The sequence below is a fragment of the Protopterus annectens genome, chromosome 2.part2 (genome assembly GCF_019279795.1).
Source record: "Protopterus annectens isolate FY-2018-M chromosome 2.part2, PAN1.0, whole genome shotgun sequence".
NCBI classification, from domain to species: domain Eukaryota; kingdom Metazoa; phylum Chordata; order Ceratodontiformes; family Protopteridae; genus Protopterus; species Protopterus annectens.
The window spans coordinates 536,396,909-536,411,989 of record NC_056730.1 but is presented as its reverse complement, the minus strand read 5'-3'; positions in this window follow the sequence as shown (position 1 = coordinate 536,411,989).

Genomic DNA, 15,081 nt, shown 5'->3' with positions numbered 1-15,081 from the left:
AGAATATATTTGTGTAAATGAGAGGGAGGGTAGAGGAATGGTGAGGATGCAGGGAGTAGAGTTGGTAAAGGTGGATGAGTTTAAGTACTTGGGATCAACAGTTCAGAGTAATGGTGAGTGTGGAAGAGAGGTGAAGAAGAGAGTACAGGCAGGGTGGAATGGGTGAAGAAGAGTGTCAGGAGTGATTTGTGACAGACGGGTACCAATAAGAGTGAAAGGGAAGGTCTACAAGAGGGTAGTGTGACTAGCTATGTTATATGGGTTGGAGACTGCAGCATTGACGAAAAGGCAGGTGTCAGAGCTGGATGTGGCAGAGTTAAAGATGTTAAAATTTGCACTGGGTGTGACTAGGTTGGACAGGATTAGGAATCAGTATATTAGAGGGTCAGCTCAGGTTGGACAATTTGGAGACAAAGCAAGAGAGGCGAGATTGCATTGGTTTGGACATGTGCTGAGGAGGGATGCTGGATATATTGGGAAAAGGATGCTAAGGATGGAGCTGCCAGGTAAGAGGAAAAGAGGAAGGCCTAAGATAAGGTTTATGGATGTGGTGAGAGAGGACATGCAGGCGGTTGGTGTGAAAGAGCATGATGCAGAGGACAGGAAGAAATGGAAACAGATGATCCGCTGTGTGGTGACCCCTAATGGGAACAGCCGAAAGAAGATGATGATGATGATTTATTTATATATATATATATATATATATATATATATATATATATATATATATACAATATAATATGGATAATATATATTTTTATAAAGTATATATATATATATATATTATATATATATATATATTATATATATATATATATATATATATATATATATATATATATATATATATATATATATATATATATATATATATTCAGTTTTTTTCAGACTCATCAACAGAGGTTCAAACAAAGTTTCCATTTATTTATTTTTGTTTGTTTATCATGAAGTTCTGACTGGGGTTTATCCCATTTTCAGCAGAGACCTGGGGAGAAAAGCTCCACATATTAGTCAAGTACATTTAAAGACAAAAAAATTACATTTTGTAAAATACATTGGATTTACACGAAAACACATTTATATGAATACATCTAGAACACATTATATAACATACAATAGACTATGAATTTAAGGAAATACATTTTTTCACAAGGTTGCATAGTTACATAGAAATTAGACAGATAAGTGCATTACATGATACATCCACTGTCTATCAGTTGGAAGTACAGAGATGGTTAGCAAAGTAGGCAAGGGATTTAGCAGGAGGTAGAACTTAAGATAAGTAGTTATGTGAAACATTAGGTACACTGAGGCAGAGAGCTTGTATAGACCTGCATTTCCTCCCACATTCCAAAGTAGGCTCGGTCCTAGTCGGACTTTCCTGGTCAACAAATGTTAAATAAAAAAATTAAAAATAAATAAATAAATAAATAAAGCAAATAGAGGTAGTGGAAGTTATTTGGGAAATGGAAGTTTTGTAGGAGAGATAGTATGTAGAGGGTGGAGTGTCAGTCTGTAGAAGAGTAGTGTAAATCACAGTTGTAGGAGCATGTACAGTGAGATTTCTTAGTGACAGAGATATACAGTTAACTGTGTAAGACTGATAAGTATGGACAGTGGGAATGCTATAGCTTCTGCTGCTATTTTGCAGCACTCTGCTGGTAATTTGTTGGCTGCCAGGGTGGTTGGTTTTATTTGTTGTAGATATTTTTATTGCTGAGGTGGGTACACTGTCCAGTTTAAAGTGTACTTTGTTGTTGGTAGAGGGATGGGGAATAGTAAGGAGTGAGGTGGAGTTTTGTTTGGTTAGTGATATGATATACAAAATTGGTGTTGAACTGACTTGCTGTATTACCTGGGTATTTAAAAGTGGTGGTGAGTTAAGGGCAGAGGGTTGCCTGCAATTTAGCAGTCACCTTACGGTCTGCCAGAAGAGTTTGGGGTTATTTTTGTGAGTTTTTTGTAAGATTATAACATTTTCTTTCTTGTCATTAAGCATTTTTTGTGAGATGTCTGAGATTTCTATAATCCTGTAGTATTAACTCAGTTTTGTATTTTGTATATCTTTTCCAGGTCTGGTTTCTATTTAATAGTAGTTGTTTAGTAGTCTTTGTTAGCCAGGGTGCTAGAATGGGTTTGACTCATTTGTTTCTGAGTGGGGCCTGCTTATTTAGGATGGTTAGGAAGATATGATTAAAATGAGTAACTGCTTCATCTAGCGGTAATGTGTTTAGACAGTTCCAGTTATAAGGTAAACATTGGTATAACAACTGAAAACCACACAATCCTGGCAGGCAGAGCTCTAATAAAGGCTGTCCCTCCTCAAACGAGTACATGATAGTGTAACAAAAGGAACCAGTAGCTCAAACATGAAGTGTAGAATGTAGAGCTTTAATAACTCCAAACACACAATTGGACGTAACTTAATTAGTTCAATATTCTATGAAAATAATGGCAGAAAATGTGTTTTAAAGACATATATATATATATGTATATATATATATATATATATATATATATATATATAAAACAAGTATGTATAAACTCATTCTCATTAATAAATAAGTAAATAAACCTGTGTTAGACAACTTATAAATAGGAACAATGTAAATAGAATAAATAAATGATAAAAATGCTGATTGTGGTTACATATTATAGTGTGCCTATATTAAAATTATCCATAAAAATATACATAAAAATGCATACATGTAAATACCATAAATAGTATAGTATAAAATTTCCACATATTTATATGTACAAAGGTATTTACAGATGCGTTTTACTGAAATGTTTCTTAATGGATGGCCTTCTTGAGTTGTTTCTCAATAGCAGCAGTTTTTTTTCATGCTTTTATGTATTAAGCCTTTTTATTACAACCAAAAGGTCATTTATTTATTTATTTATTATAAAGTTGTCTAGCACAGGGTTATTTACTTATGTATTAATGAGAATGAGTTTATACAGACTTGTTTTTCATATATATATATATATATATATATATGTCATAGAATATTGAGCTAATTAAGTTACATCCAATTGGGAGGCACGGTGCTGTTTATAAAGCTGTGTAGTGATAGGTGTTTTGATTCTGATGAAGTCTTCTGTAAGAAGATGAAATCACTTAATCCTAGTGTGTAATACTACTGTTTTTATCGAGTGTTTGGAGTTATTAAAGATCTACGTTTTACATTTCACATTTGAGCAAGTGGTTCCTTTTGTTACACAGTTCCAGTTATATTGCTTTAGAGTTATATTTCATTCAGGGTCTAAATTCTGAAGATTACAGACTTACTTGTCTGTCACTTGCTTCTAAAAGTTTAGCCACTGTCTGACAGCATAGGTGGGTAGATGGCCCCCAATGCTGTCTGGTAAGGTTCTGGTGGCATTGATGTTGTGGGGCTTATTTGAAATAATCCACTCTAATGTAGTTTCTTTGCTAGATGTTCTATGGGTTCTGGTAGTGACATTTAATAGTTGTGAGAATCCAAATAAGTTTAGGTCAGGTGAGAGTTGTTTGTTTCCAGTCAATGTTTGTGTCACCTAAGATTAATTGTCTCTTTTTTCTTATTGTAGCTAGATTGTTTCCGGGGGAATGTATAATCCTACCAGGCAGATTGATTTACTATTAATGAGCTTGAGTTGGATAATGAGAATTTCAAATGTTGGCATTTTGAAACTTTAGGGTAGTTTGAAGATGTTGGATTACTTCTAGGGTGTTTAAAAATATTGCTACTCCACCTCCTCTATTTGCTGTCTGTCTAACCTAACTATGCTATATCCAGGTGATAGTATTTCATTACTAGTTATTTCTGACTTTACCAAGTTTCAGCAGCTATAAGTATTTTGAGGTTATAGTGTGAGAGGGCTGTGTGGAGATCATGGATCTTGTTACAGATGCATTGAAAATGTATTTTTAGGAGAAATAGTTTGTGAACTGAGTAGTGGTCTGTGAGAGGGGTTATGTTGTTTTGAAGGGATGTGGTTGGCTCTGACTGTATATTGGTACTTGGGCCAGGGTTGCAGTGGATCCCCACTTTGGAGCAGCTTAGTTATGATATGAAGATATGTGTAGAAATACCTAACCTTTTTGTGTATATGTAGGTAGGTGGAGAATGATGACTTGCTAAGCTTTACGTGTTTAAAGGTTCATGTGTTTAGTAGTGAAGAGTATATTATTTGGGAGATATGTTTGAAAATGTGGTGTGTTGCAGGATTGTTGTGATTGTGGATTTGTGGGAAAGAAACTGTGTGGATGTAACTGTGACTGTAAGACTGTGATGTGTGTGAGGAGGGTGAGTAGTGTTATAGTGATTGCAAAACTATGTTCTGCTCTTGAAAGGAATGTAAAAAATGTTTTGCTCTTGAAAGGAATGTAAAAAATGTCATGCGCTTCTTGACAGTGGGAGTGGTGTTTTTAGTAGCATATAATTGCTAGGATATTCTGTAGTGTATTTTTAGGGTGGTTGGGCTGTATTATTGAGGATTTCAAGAGTATTAGACTAGGTAGAGGTCTTAATAGTGATAGAGGATGGGGAGGTGTTACTAGAGGCAGATATTCGTTAATTGTGAGAGGTGGGTGTGGGTTGGGAAGTATAAATGTAGGTGTAGTGGTGATATGTGGGAATAGGTGGTAGGGTAGGGGAGCATAGTGCAGCCCAAGTGAAGTGAGCCTGGACAGGATTGGGGCCCACACACAAAGTATTGTATACTCAAGAAAAACAATCAGTGAAGCTGCATTTAGACGTAAGATGAGATTATTAGGGCAAAATTACAGCAATTAATCAACTACAAAGTGTATTTTGTGCCAATGTTTCTGACAGTGTAGAAGATAGCAGCAGACAGTATTATGTTAGCAAGTATATTCAGGTAAAGTGTCTTACAAAGCCTGATTTAAGTTTGGAGACTGAACTGTGCACATTTTGTTTTGCTGTTAGGGACTGTAACACATAATCTAGAATGGTACTGTTAAAAATATGCTGCAAAAGCAAATACATTTTCCTAATGTTTATTTCCAGCATAAGATATTGTTAGATAAGTAAGACTGGGTGGAAGAAAAATATTGATTTAGTTTTAGTGGAATGAGCTGGAGTCCTCTAGCAGTGTGCATACAGTAAGATAGCTAGATGCATTAAACAGAAAGTATATCAGTAGCTTATGGTTATGAGTTGAACATTAATCGTACTTTAAATGTTCTTTTCCACTGGCGAGTTCTTGGTTGTAGATAACTGGTCTCACAGTGTATATTGGCAACGTTTTCTGGAAGGTAGATGATGACGCACTATATAAATATTTTGTTTTACTGTCTGCAGTTGAAAGACAGGAAAATAGGCAGAGTAAGACATAGTTAGCAGAAGGAGGGAAAACATTTAAACTTAAACTGTGCTCAGTATTGGAAAAAGGTGCCGAGGTTAGGAAAATATGAACAAATAAACCCCTGCCTTCACAACTGTTCCCTGAGAGCCTTTGGCAAATGATTAAGAGACGCCATTGTAAGCACTTCAGGGTGTGTCTGGAAAGCACAGAACAGTGAACAAATTTGCTAGTAGGTAAATGAGTAAGTACCTATTAGAAAGTACATCAGTATAACACAGATGTTTGTAATTAGAACAGTTTAACCTAGACTTTTGTAAGCTACAAAACACTTCTGCCTTCATCACTACTAATTCCAAGCAGCAATTAAACCCTCACAGTTAGATACATATTCTGCAGTACTAAATGCAATCTGTTTTCTGAAATAGTCTCACAAAGTATTTTTATAGCAGTATAAAACCAATAAGCAAAGACATATAGACTCCTGCACCTTGTACTAGAACAGTCACTTGCCAGGAATAGTTAGAAGAAGTATGTATTACAATACTAAAAATACAAGCATACAGGTTGACAAAAGTAGTAATTTAAGTTGCAGTGTATAAAAAGATCAAGGTGATGCACTAAAGGCTTGTCAGATTATCAGAGTGGCTGTCCAGGGGTGTATTTTCCCCATGGAAAAGGTAATGAAATCTCTCAAATTAAGTAGGAAAAATAATGCTTATCTTATATATCCAATGTACTGTAAAATTCTATACAGAAAAGTTAAAATATGGATAACCAGTATCACATCCGAAAGAAGTTATGCCTATCTCTATGTTTGACAAAAAACAAGTTATATAAGAAAAAATATATATTCAGTGGACTTTAAATGGCCAAAACCACCAGTAAAAACAAATGGTTCATCAGCATTACATCAAAAACAAAGGGGTGCCATGTTCTAACAATAAAGCAGAGAAGTTCCAAAGCATGGTCTGCTCTTAGGATATACTGCTACATTTATGTTAGCAGAAAAAAGTCCTGCATATTACAGTCAATTCAATGCCTCAAATAGATTATTCAATCAGTATCTGTCTATATTCAGTATTCAATGCTTGAGAGAGGTTTTAAAAGCTGAAGATATGTACTTTAGAAACATCAGGAACAGAGTGTAAGTTAGACTCCCACAGTCATGGTAGGACATTTCTACAGTTTATAAGCATTTAGCATGAGGAAAAAGCAATAATATTGAAGTTTTATGCCACAAATCAACTTTTAACTTACTTTTTAGTGTGCACAGCACTGCAAGACAACATGGATGGGCTGAAAACTGGGCTAGAAAATCAAATTTGTGGCTCCTCCAGATGGAAGAAGTTATACTGAGCAACAAATTATGGTAAGGGTAAAAAAGGGCTAAACACTTATGTATGCGTTTACTTTTCTTGCAGAGCTCTCCACAAACAGAGTATCAAGAAAAACAATCAGTGCAGCTGCATTACAAGTAAGAGGAGTTTATTAAGGCAATAAGATGGAGATTACTCTACCACAAGCAAAGTGGATTTTGTGCCAGTGTTTCTGACAGTGAATAAAATAGCAGCAGATAGTATTATATTAACAACTATATTGAGGTTAACCATCTTACTAAGCTTGATTTAAGATTGGAGACTAAACTGTACACAAGTTTTTTTTTGTTAGTGACTGTAACACCTAGTATAAGAGGGTACTGTAGGAAATAGGGTGCATAAGCAGATACATGTTCCTAATGTTTATTTGCAGGATGTGATATTGTTAGATAAGTAAGTATTGGGTGGAAGAAAAATATTGATTCAGTTTTAGTGGAAGGGGCTGGAGTCCTCTAGTAGTTTGTACACAGTAAGATAGTTAGATGCATTAAAGAGAGTAATTCAGTAGCTTATGATTATGAATTGAACATTGATCATAATTAAATATTCTTTTCCACTGGGGGGGTCTTGGTTATAGATCACTAGTTGCATTGAGTACATTGGCAAAGTTTTCTGGAACATGGACAATGGTGCACTATATAAGTATTTTCTTTTACTGTCTAAATTTCAAATGTTCTTTCCCACTGGAGGGGGGGGTCTTAGTTGCAGATAACTGGTCTCACAGAGTATATTAGGAAAGTTTTCTGGAAAGTGGATGGTGATGTATTATATAAGTATTTAGTTTTACTGTCTACAGTTTTAAGTGTACACTCTACTGCAGGACATTTGGAGTAACAGCAGAAGAAGCACAAATCATTTCAAATGAAATAATTCCACCAACAGTAGGTTTAGAGACATGGACCTCCTGTCAGTCAGAGTGGAGGGATCATCCAAGGGGTGCATTGAATTTCATAGTTTCATAGAATCATAGACTGTAAGAGAGTTGCACCATGTGGCCACATGTCTTGCTAGTACCCACCGTTTGACCTTACCTCCTTTGTCCAGGGGCAATATGGCAGTCATACCTGGGATAACATTATGAATATGCATCCAATTGTCAAATTCCTTCTTAAAAGAATATAGTGTTTCACATTGCTTGATCTGTAGAGGACGTTTGTTCCAGAAAAAGGGGTGGTCTGTATGTGACAAATCTGTCCTGCCATCCTGCCCCCCCCCCCCCCATTATTTACTGAAACACATTCAGATCCCTGATTCTAGTATTCACAGGATGATTTTATTGGTGGAGAAATATGAGGTCTTGGACTGACAGATCCCTAATGACCCAGAAGTCAAGGCACAGATCACATCTGAGGAGTCTGTAGGCCGAGAAGATTAAGGAGGGGAAGGATGGGTACAGGAGTAAGTTAGAACAAAAAATGCAACAGTGCAAAGAGGTATGGAGGGGGGATGAAGATCATTACTGGTTATAAGTCTGACAGCTGTGCAACAGAAGGGAGTAAAGATAGAGACAATGAGATTAACATGTTCTTTAAGAGGTTTGATAACACCCACTGGACAATAAAGAAGATGATTGAACTTAAAACTGATCTATGCTGGGGAATGCACACACACACACACACGCGCACGCGTGCGCGCACACACACACACACACACACACACACACACACACACGTGTGTGTGTGTGTGTGTGTGTGTGTGTGTGTGTGTGTGTGTGCATATATATAGTTCCACTTCATATGATCGAAAGCTCATAACATCTAAATTCAAAACAGCAAGACCAAATGATCGAAAATCCAAAACATCTAAAACTCATAACATCGAATCTCAAAACATTGAAAACTACAAAGCAACTATAAATAACATCTCATACACTGTTTACTATGTTTATGCAGGGGGGCATTGTCCCCCACAACCCCGTAAATTAAATATACCAACTCCGAGGTCGTACTACAGTGGGGTTAGGAAATTAACTTTTTCCCCCACTGTAGTGCGACCTCAGAGTTGACATAAACATAGTAAAACCTCTGTGGGATGTTATTTATAGTTGCTTTGTAGTTTTCAATGTTTTGAGATTCGATGTTATGAGTTTTAGATGTTTTGGGTTTTAGATGTTGTGGTTTAGATGTTATGAATTTAGATGTTATGGGTTTTCGATGTTTTCAAGTGGAACACTGTATATATATATATATATATATATATATATATATATATATATATTGATCCGTATCATATGATAGAACCTCATTTTACTGAAACTCATTTGACTGAGACCATAAGACTGAAATTTCAAAAAATTTCAAAAGACTGAAAGGTCACTTAACTGAACCCCATAAGACATAAACCCATAATACTCAATTTCAACATACTAAATTTTAAACTGGGCCATATAACACAAGACTAGGTGGGGGGCTATGCCCACCACACCCCCCATTGTGGGGGGCTGTATCCCCCCACACCCCCCCTTACTATAAGTACTAACTCCAGGATCACACTACAGTGGGGAAAAGGGCATAGTAGTAGCATGTAGACTACTGTAAAGTACGTGAAAGGTATATGCCCTTTTCTCCACTGTAGTGCAATCCTGGAGTTAGTATATATAGTTAGGGGGAGTGGGGACACAGCTCCCACATTAGGGGGTGTGGGGGGGCATATATACACACACACACACACACACACACACACACACACACACACACACACACACACACACACGCACACACACACACACATACAGAATATTGACGTTATTACATTGAAACAGCAGATGTTGACAATTTCTGTGCATGATCCAATGATTACCTTGGTGTGCAATAAAGCAAATTCAACTGTTTATGCAGTGGCCATTAGCCCACAGGTGCTGAAAAGCTGTGCCTCGCAGCTTGGATGGGTGCTACTCAGAATCTTCAACTTGAACATCAGTACCCATAGGATATCTGTGTTGTGGAAAACATCCTGCATGATTCCAGTGCCAAACAAGGCACACCTGATATTTCAGATTACAGGCCTCTGGTACTCATGTCACACTGCATGAAAGTTCTTGAGATGCTGGTGCTGGAAGTACTGCTCCCCAAGATCAGTTCAGAACTAGACCCCCTTCAGTTCGTATACCAGGAGAAGATAGGGGTCGAAGGTGCCATTATCCACCTTATGCATAGAGCATACAGTTACCTGGATAAACTGGCATGATCCATTAGAATCATGTTCTTCAACTTCTCAAGTACCTTTAACAGCATCCAACCAGACAGGAAGGGGAGTAAGCTGTCAGTGATGAATGTGAATGGTCCCTTAGTTTCATGGATCATGGATTATCTGACCAATAAGCCTCAATATGTGCAACTGCAGGGCTGCGTGTCTGAAACAGTTCTATGTAGACTGCAGAACCACAGGGGACAGTTTTATCACCTTTCCTTTTCACCCTGTATACCACAGACTTCAGCTATAACACTGAGTGCTGTCACCTGCAAAAAGTCTCAGATGACTCGGGAATAGTAGGAAGTATCAGGCATGGAGACGAGGAATGCAGGAGGGTGGTGGCCAGCTTTGTGAGCTGGTGTGAGATTAAACATTCGCACCTGAACATCAGTAAAATAAAGGAGTTGGTAGTAGATCCAGGAATATCACAATCTCATCCCCCAGTGATTCCTCTGTCAATTAGGGGGGTTGAAGTAGAGATCGTTCAGGACTACAAGTATTTGGGGGTGCACCTAGACAGTAAGCTGGACTAGTCCAAAAACTCACAGGTGGCATATAAAAAGGATCTGAGTAGGCTCCACCTACTGTGAAGACTCAGATCATTTGGTTCATAAATTTATAGAATATTACTAGGCTATCTGCCCTTGTAGGTCATTTTAAGCCTAGCCAAATGTCCCATCCCAAAGGAAGAATTAAAGCCAGTGCCTTACATCTATGAGGTAAACACCTTAACCATTATGCCAATCCCCAACTCACGGAGTTGGCAACACTATGCTGTGGTTGTTCTATGAGACTGTAGTGACCAGCGCTATATTCTTCCCAGTGGCATGCTGTGGTAGTAGCATAAAGAAGGCTGAGGCAAACAGACTCAGTAAATTGGTAAAGAAGGCTAGCTCACTAGATGGAGAAGAAATGGACATCCTCGAAACCGTGGCTGTGAGAAGAATGTTAGTGCAACTAAAGTCCATCATGGAAAATATTGACCACCCACTCAACGGAGTGGTGGTGGGACAGAGAAGTTCCTTTAGCAGGAGATTGATGAGCATAAAGTGCTCCACTGAACATCACAGGAAATCCTTCCTGCCCACAGCTGTGAGACTCTATAATGCCTTTTACCTTTTTAGCACCATCCCCACTACTGAAGGAGATCACATAGTGCAATGTTAAACTCTTATCCATGTTTCTTTTTTTCCATCCTTTTTATCTCTCTTTTTTCAGTGAAATATTAATCATCAATGAAATTATCGTTTGTGCAATATGATATACCTTAGTTAAAGTATTGTAATGTGTAATACCCCGTATCCTAGTGTGAGTGGAAATTAACACAAACGTCTTCCCCTTTCATATCACTACTATATGTGGTATCAGACTCATCTAACACACTGGCTATGGTCAACAGTGTACCTATGTCACACATTGCTGTTATGTATGTGGACAACATAAGTGAGTATAGTGTTCGTCATATCTAATTATGTAACATATGTGTTTGGTCTACATTGTGTCTGTGTTTATCTGTGCAGTTGTAACATAAGCAATTTCCTGCAGGATCAGAAAAGTATTTCTGATTCTAGCTGTGATTCTGAATAAACACAAGGACAACGACTCCAGCCCGTCTTGACAGCTCAGGACCTTTAGTCCCATCATCTCTTTTGTCAAGAACCTTTGGGGTCTTTCTAACTGCTTGATATGTTTAAAAAGATACATCCCTAAGGGGACATTGTATTTGAGATAGTAGAAGCAATTCACTCTCACTGCCTGGTCCAAAATCCACAAAGGTGTTAATTTTACTTATACATAACTCCATAGTATTCCGATCTGACATGGAATTAAATCCAAATAGTAATTTAACTAGAAGTCCTGAATTTGATAGGTGTGCAAAAAGCAAGAAATTCCATTAGCAATACCTATAAGGTTATTAAGATAAAATATACTTGCGTAACAAGTTATATTGTAATGGGACAATCTGATTCAAAGGTTTGGACTTCAGCTAAAGAAATTGTCAAAAGCCAAACCCAAAAAGTCCGAATAGGATGAAAATGGATGCGTGATATTTTCTTATGTGAACCAAGACATATACTTTGTAAGACTTGATGTTGTTTTGAGTTGAAACATTCTACCACATCCAAGAACAAATTTTGTTCCATTGGAAGAACTAATGATACAATTGAGTCATTTTTATCAACAATGTGAAATTAATTTGGTTGTTAATATAGTACAGAGTTGTATTATGACAAATAGTCTATAGCTAGGACAATAAGAGGTATAAATGGCATAACACTTCTTAGCCAACAAAGTAAGTATATCCAAAATTCTACACAATCTCACATTTTGAGATGTTTAAAATGATTTATTATAACATTATAACATGAGTTCTCTAAAGTGCATGTATGAAAGATCTGCCATTGAGGAAATTATATTTTGAATGGGCTGAGTCAACAGAAAGGGGAATTAGTGAATAAATTTGAAATTCTTGATTGCATCATTGTCTTTGGGTAATTAAATGACTATGGACCTATAATAGAATTCATGATGAATTCTACTTTTTAGCTAAGATCCTGATTGGTTAGTGAATCACTAATTTATATCATTTACTTACTTTCCACCATGTCTTGTTGAACTGCATCTGGATGAAAACTGCTGGCAACAATTTTGGACAAAACAAACCCACAAATAAAGCATTTTTTCATGGGATAAGCCAACAGCACCATCATATAGTGGGGTAAGCCTTCATACCCTAATATATGGCAACTCTTCAATTGCACAAACACATGAAATGGAGAAATCTCCCAAAAGAGAGAGAGAGAGAGAAATCACTGCCAGGGCACACTTTGAAACCAGATTGACTATTATTTCCTATAGAAAACAGTGACCAGAGAGTTCATCTTCTCTGAGATGAACTTGACTAGGTGGCACTTAGTTTAATTTAAGCTTAATAAGGTCTACGGAAGCTGGGTTTGTTACAAATAAATTTCACAAATGAAAATAAATTGAATATGATACTAAAAGTATAAGGAATCATATACACCATATGAGATGCCATCAGTAAGTCCACAATTTATTAACTAAATAAATAAAAATGAGTGACTGCGAACTATACTTCTAAATTTTTAGTTTAAAATTAATGACCACACTCATATACATCTACTACATCTTTAGACTAAAAAAATATATAGTTAAAAAACACACTGTTATATAACAAACCATGAATTAGATGTCACAATAGACCAGTAATAGTCCAATAAGTAACCTGAACCATTTGATAAAAAATATGTGATCAATATAGCCATTTAAATATAAAAAGAAATCCAAAATCCATGCAATGATGATTGACTACCAAAAGTAAAACATGAAGACAAAGCACGCTCAAACATTAATGAAATACAAAACAAAAAATACCATAATTACTACTGACTAGAAATAAAAGCATATCAAAAACAGTGCACCAAAAACCAATTGTTGTAACAAAATGGAAGAATTATGATCAAAAAGACTCAGTAGTGCCATCTGTGGGTATATTAATGTTTAAAAATAGTTGTTCCATAAAGGTGCCCTGTGTCAGTGTCATTGTATTTAGAATCAGTTGAAATGTCAGCTATGACCACTGACATAATTACTTCAGATCAGGAGAATTTATAAAAAATATATTCTATAACCTGGCATTAAAATGAAGGCGAACTCTTATGGTGCATTTCCTTAGTTCAAAAGTGTTACAATGTACTACTTATTTTGTATTCCTAATGCTGGGGTAGTCATTTGATAACAATGCCAATAGATGATTACCAGATTTATGGTCAACAGTAATAGATAATGACAGTCTTTGTCCAAATAGTTTGCCCACTTAACTACCTGCTGTACAGATGAGTTACTGTGACAACTTAGAACTGATGTAACAAGTTCTTCAGGTCTCAATGAGACTGTCAGTTTGTAGGGAGGTATTGTGCTAATGTGCGTATTTACAGCATGGAATTAAAGTGATAAGTAGAAGGCATTCCCTCATTATGCCAATGATACAGGTACAGACAGTAGCCTGATAATCTACATGTTTCTGGTTACTGGTGATTTGAAGATCACAGAGGGTGTGGTTACATTTGCAAACATAGCTTTTTCTCGGATTCATAATGAAAGAGAAATACATAGCAGGGGCTATATCCTGATGCCTTTTCTTAAATACATGAAATGGAACTGTATAAACATTGTTTCTGAATAAAACATACTCTAGTGAATTGTTACTGGAGTCATAACATTTGTATCACAAATTTATGCTATACTATTGAATGTTTGTCAATAGAGAATATCATTTGAATATACATGTTTCAAACCCCACTAAGTTTATTCATCAAATATTACATTTTAAGGTACTTACGTTGCACTCACCCTAAATTATCACTTGCCTGAAACTCTGCTTATGTAGACAAAATTGTTATCAATATGCAGTACTGAAGTGCACCATACAGGTTGTATTGTACTGGTCATTCTGAGTTATGTATTAAATTAAGAAAGTTTAATAAAGCATTTTAAGCATTACAGTTTCTGAGACATGTTCATGTAGCAGTTACAGAAGTAGGAATACAAGACTTTAGTAATAGTAATGACAATCCTTGTTGAAATAGTTTGGCCACCTAACAACTTACTGGACAGCTGTGAAATTCAGAACTGATGTAACAAGTTCTCCAGATCTCAGTGAGAATGTCAGTTTAGCAGGTGTGTTAATAATGAAATCTGCTGGCCTTTAAAAGTTAAAGAGAAGGAAGTGTTTTCAGTTGTTTTGATTTTGTGTCCTTATACTTTGCTGTTATGCACTATGCACTTCTGCATGTAATGGTAATGTAACTGAAACATTTTATGGTGGTTTGGAGCTAGGTTTTGATATATGTATTCTGGCAGTTTATAGTATTATACTACTTAGTGATTATAGAAAGGATATGTTGTCATTCTACTTCCTGATCACATGATGAGTTATCAGCGTTTAAATATCTGAGACTGCTCATTATTTATGTTTTGATAAACTCTTGACATTTTATAAGATGAAAGCACTCAACCATTTATTGAATTTTTATTGACATTTTATTAAATCTTTATTGGGCAAATATGATGCTGCATTTTTATCTTTCTGCTTGTTAGACAAGATAACAGATTCTAGTTAACACATCACCCAAGGCCCTTAATCCTTACAGTGTAAGCAGTATGTCTATCCTACAGA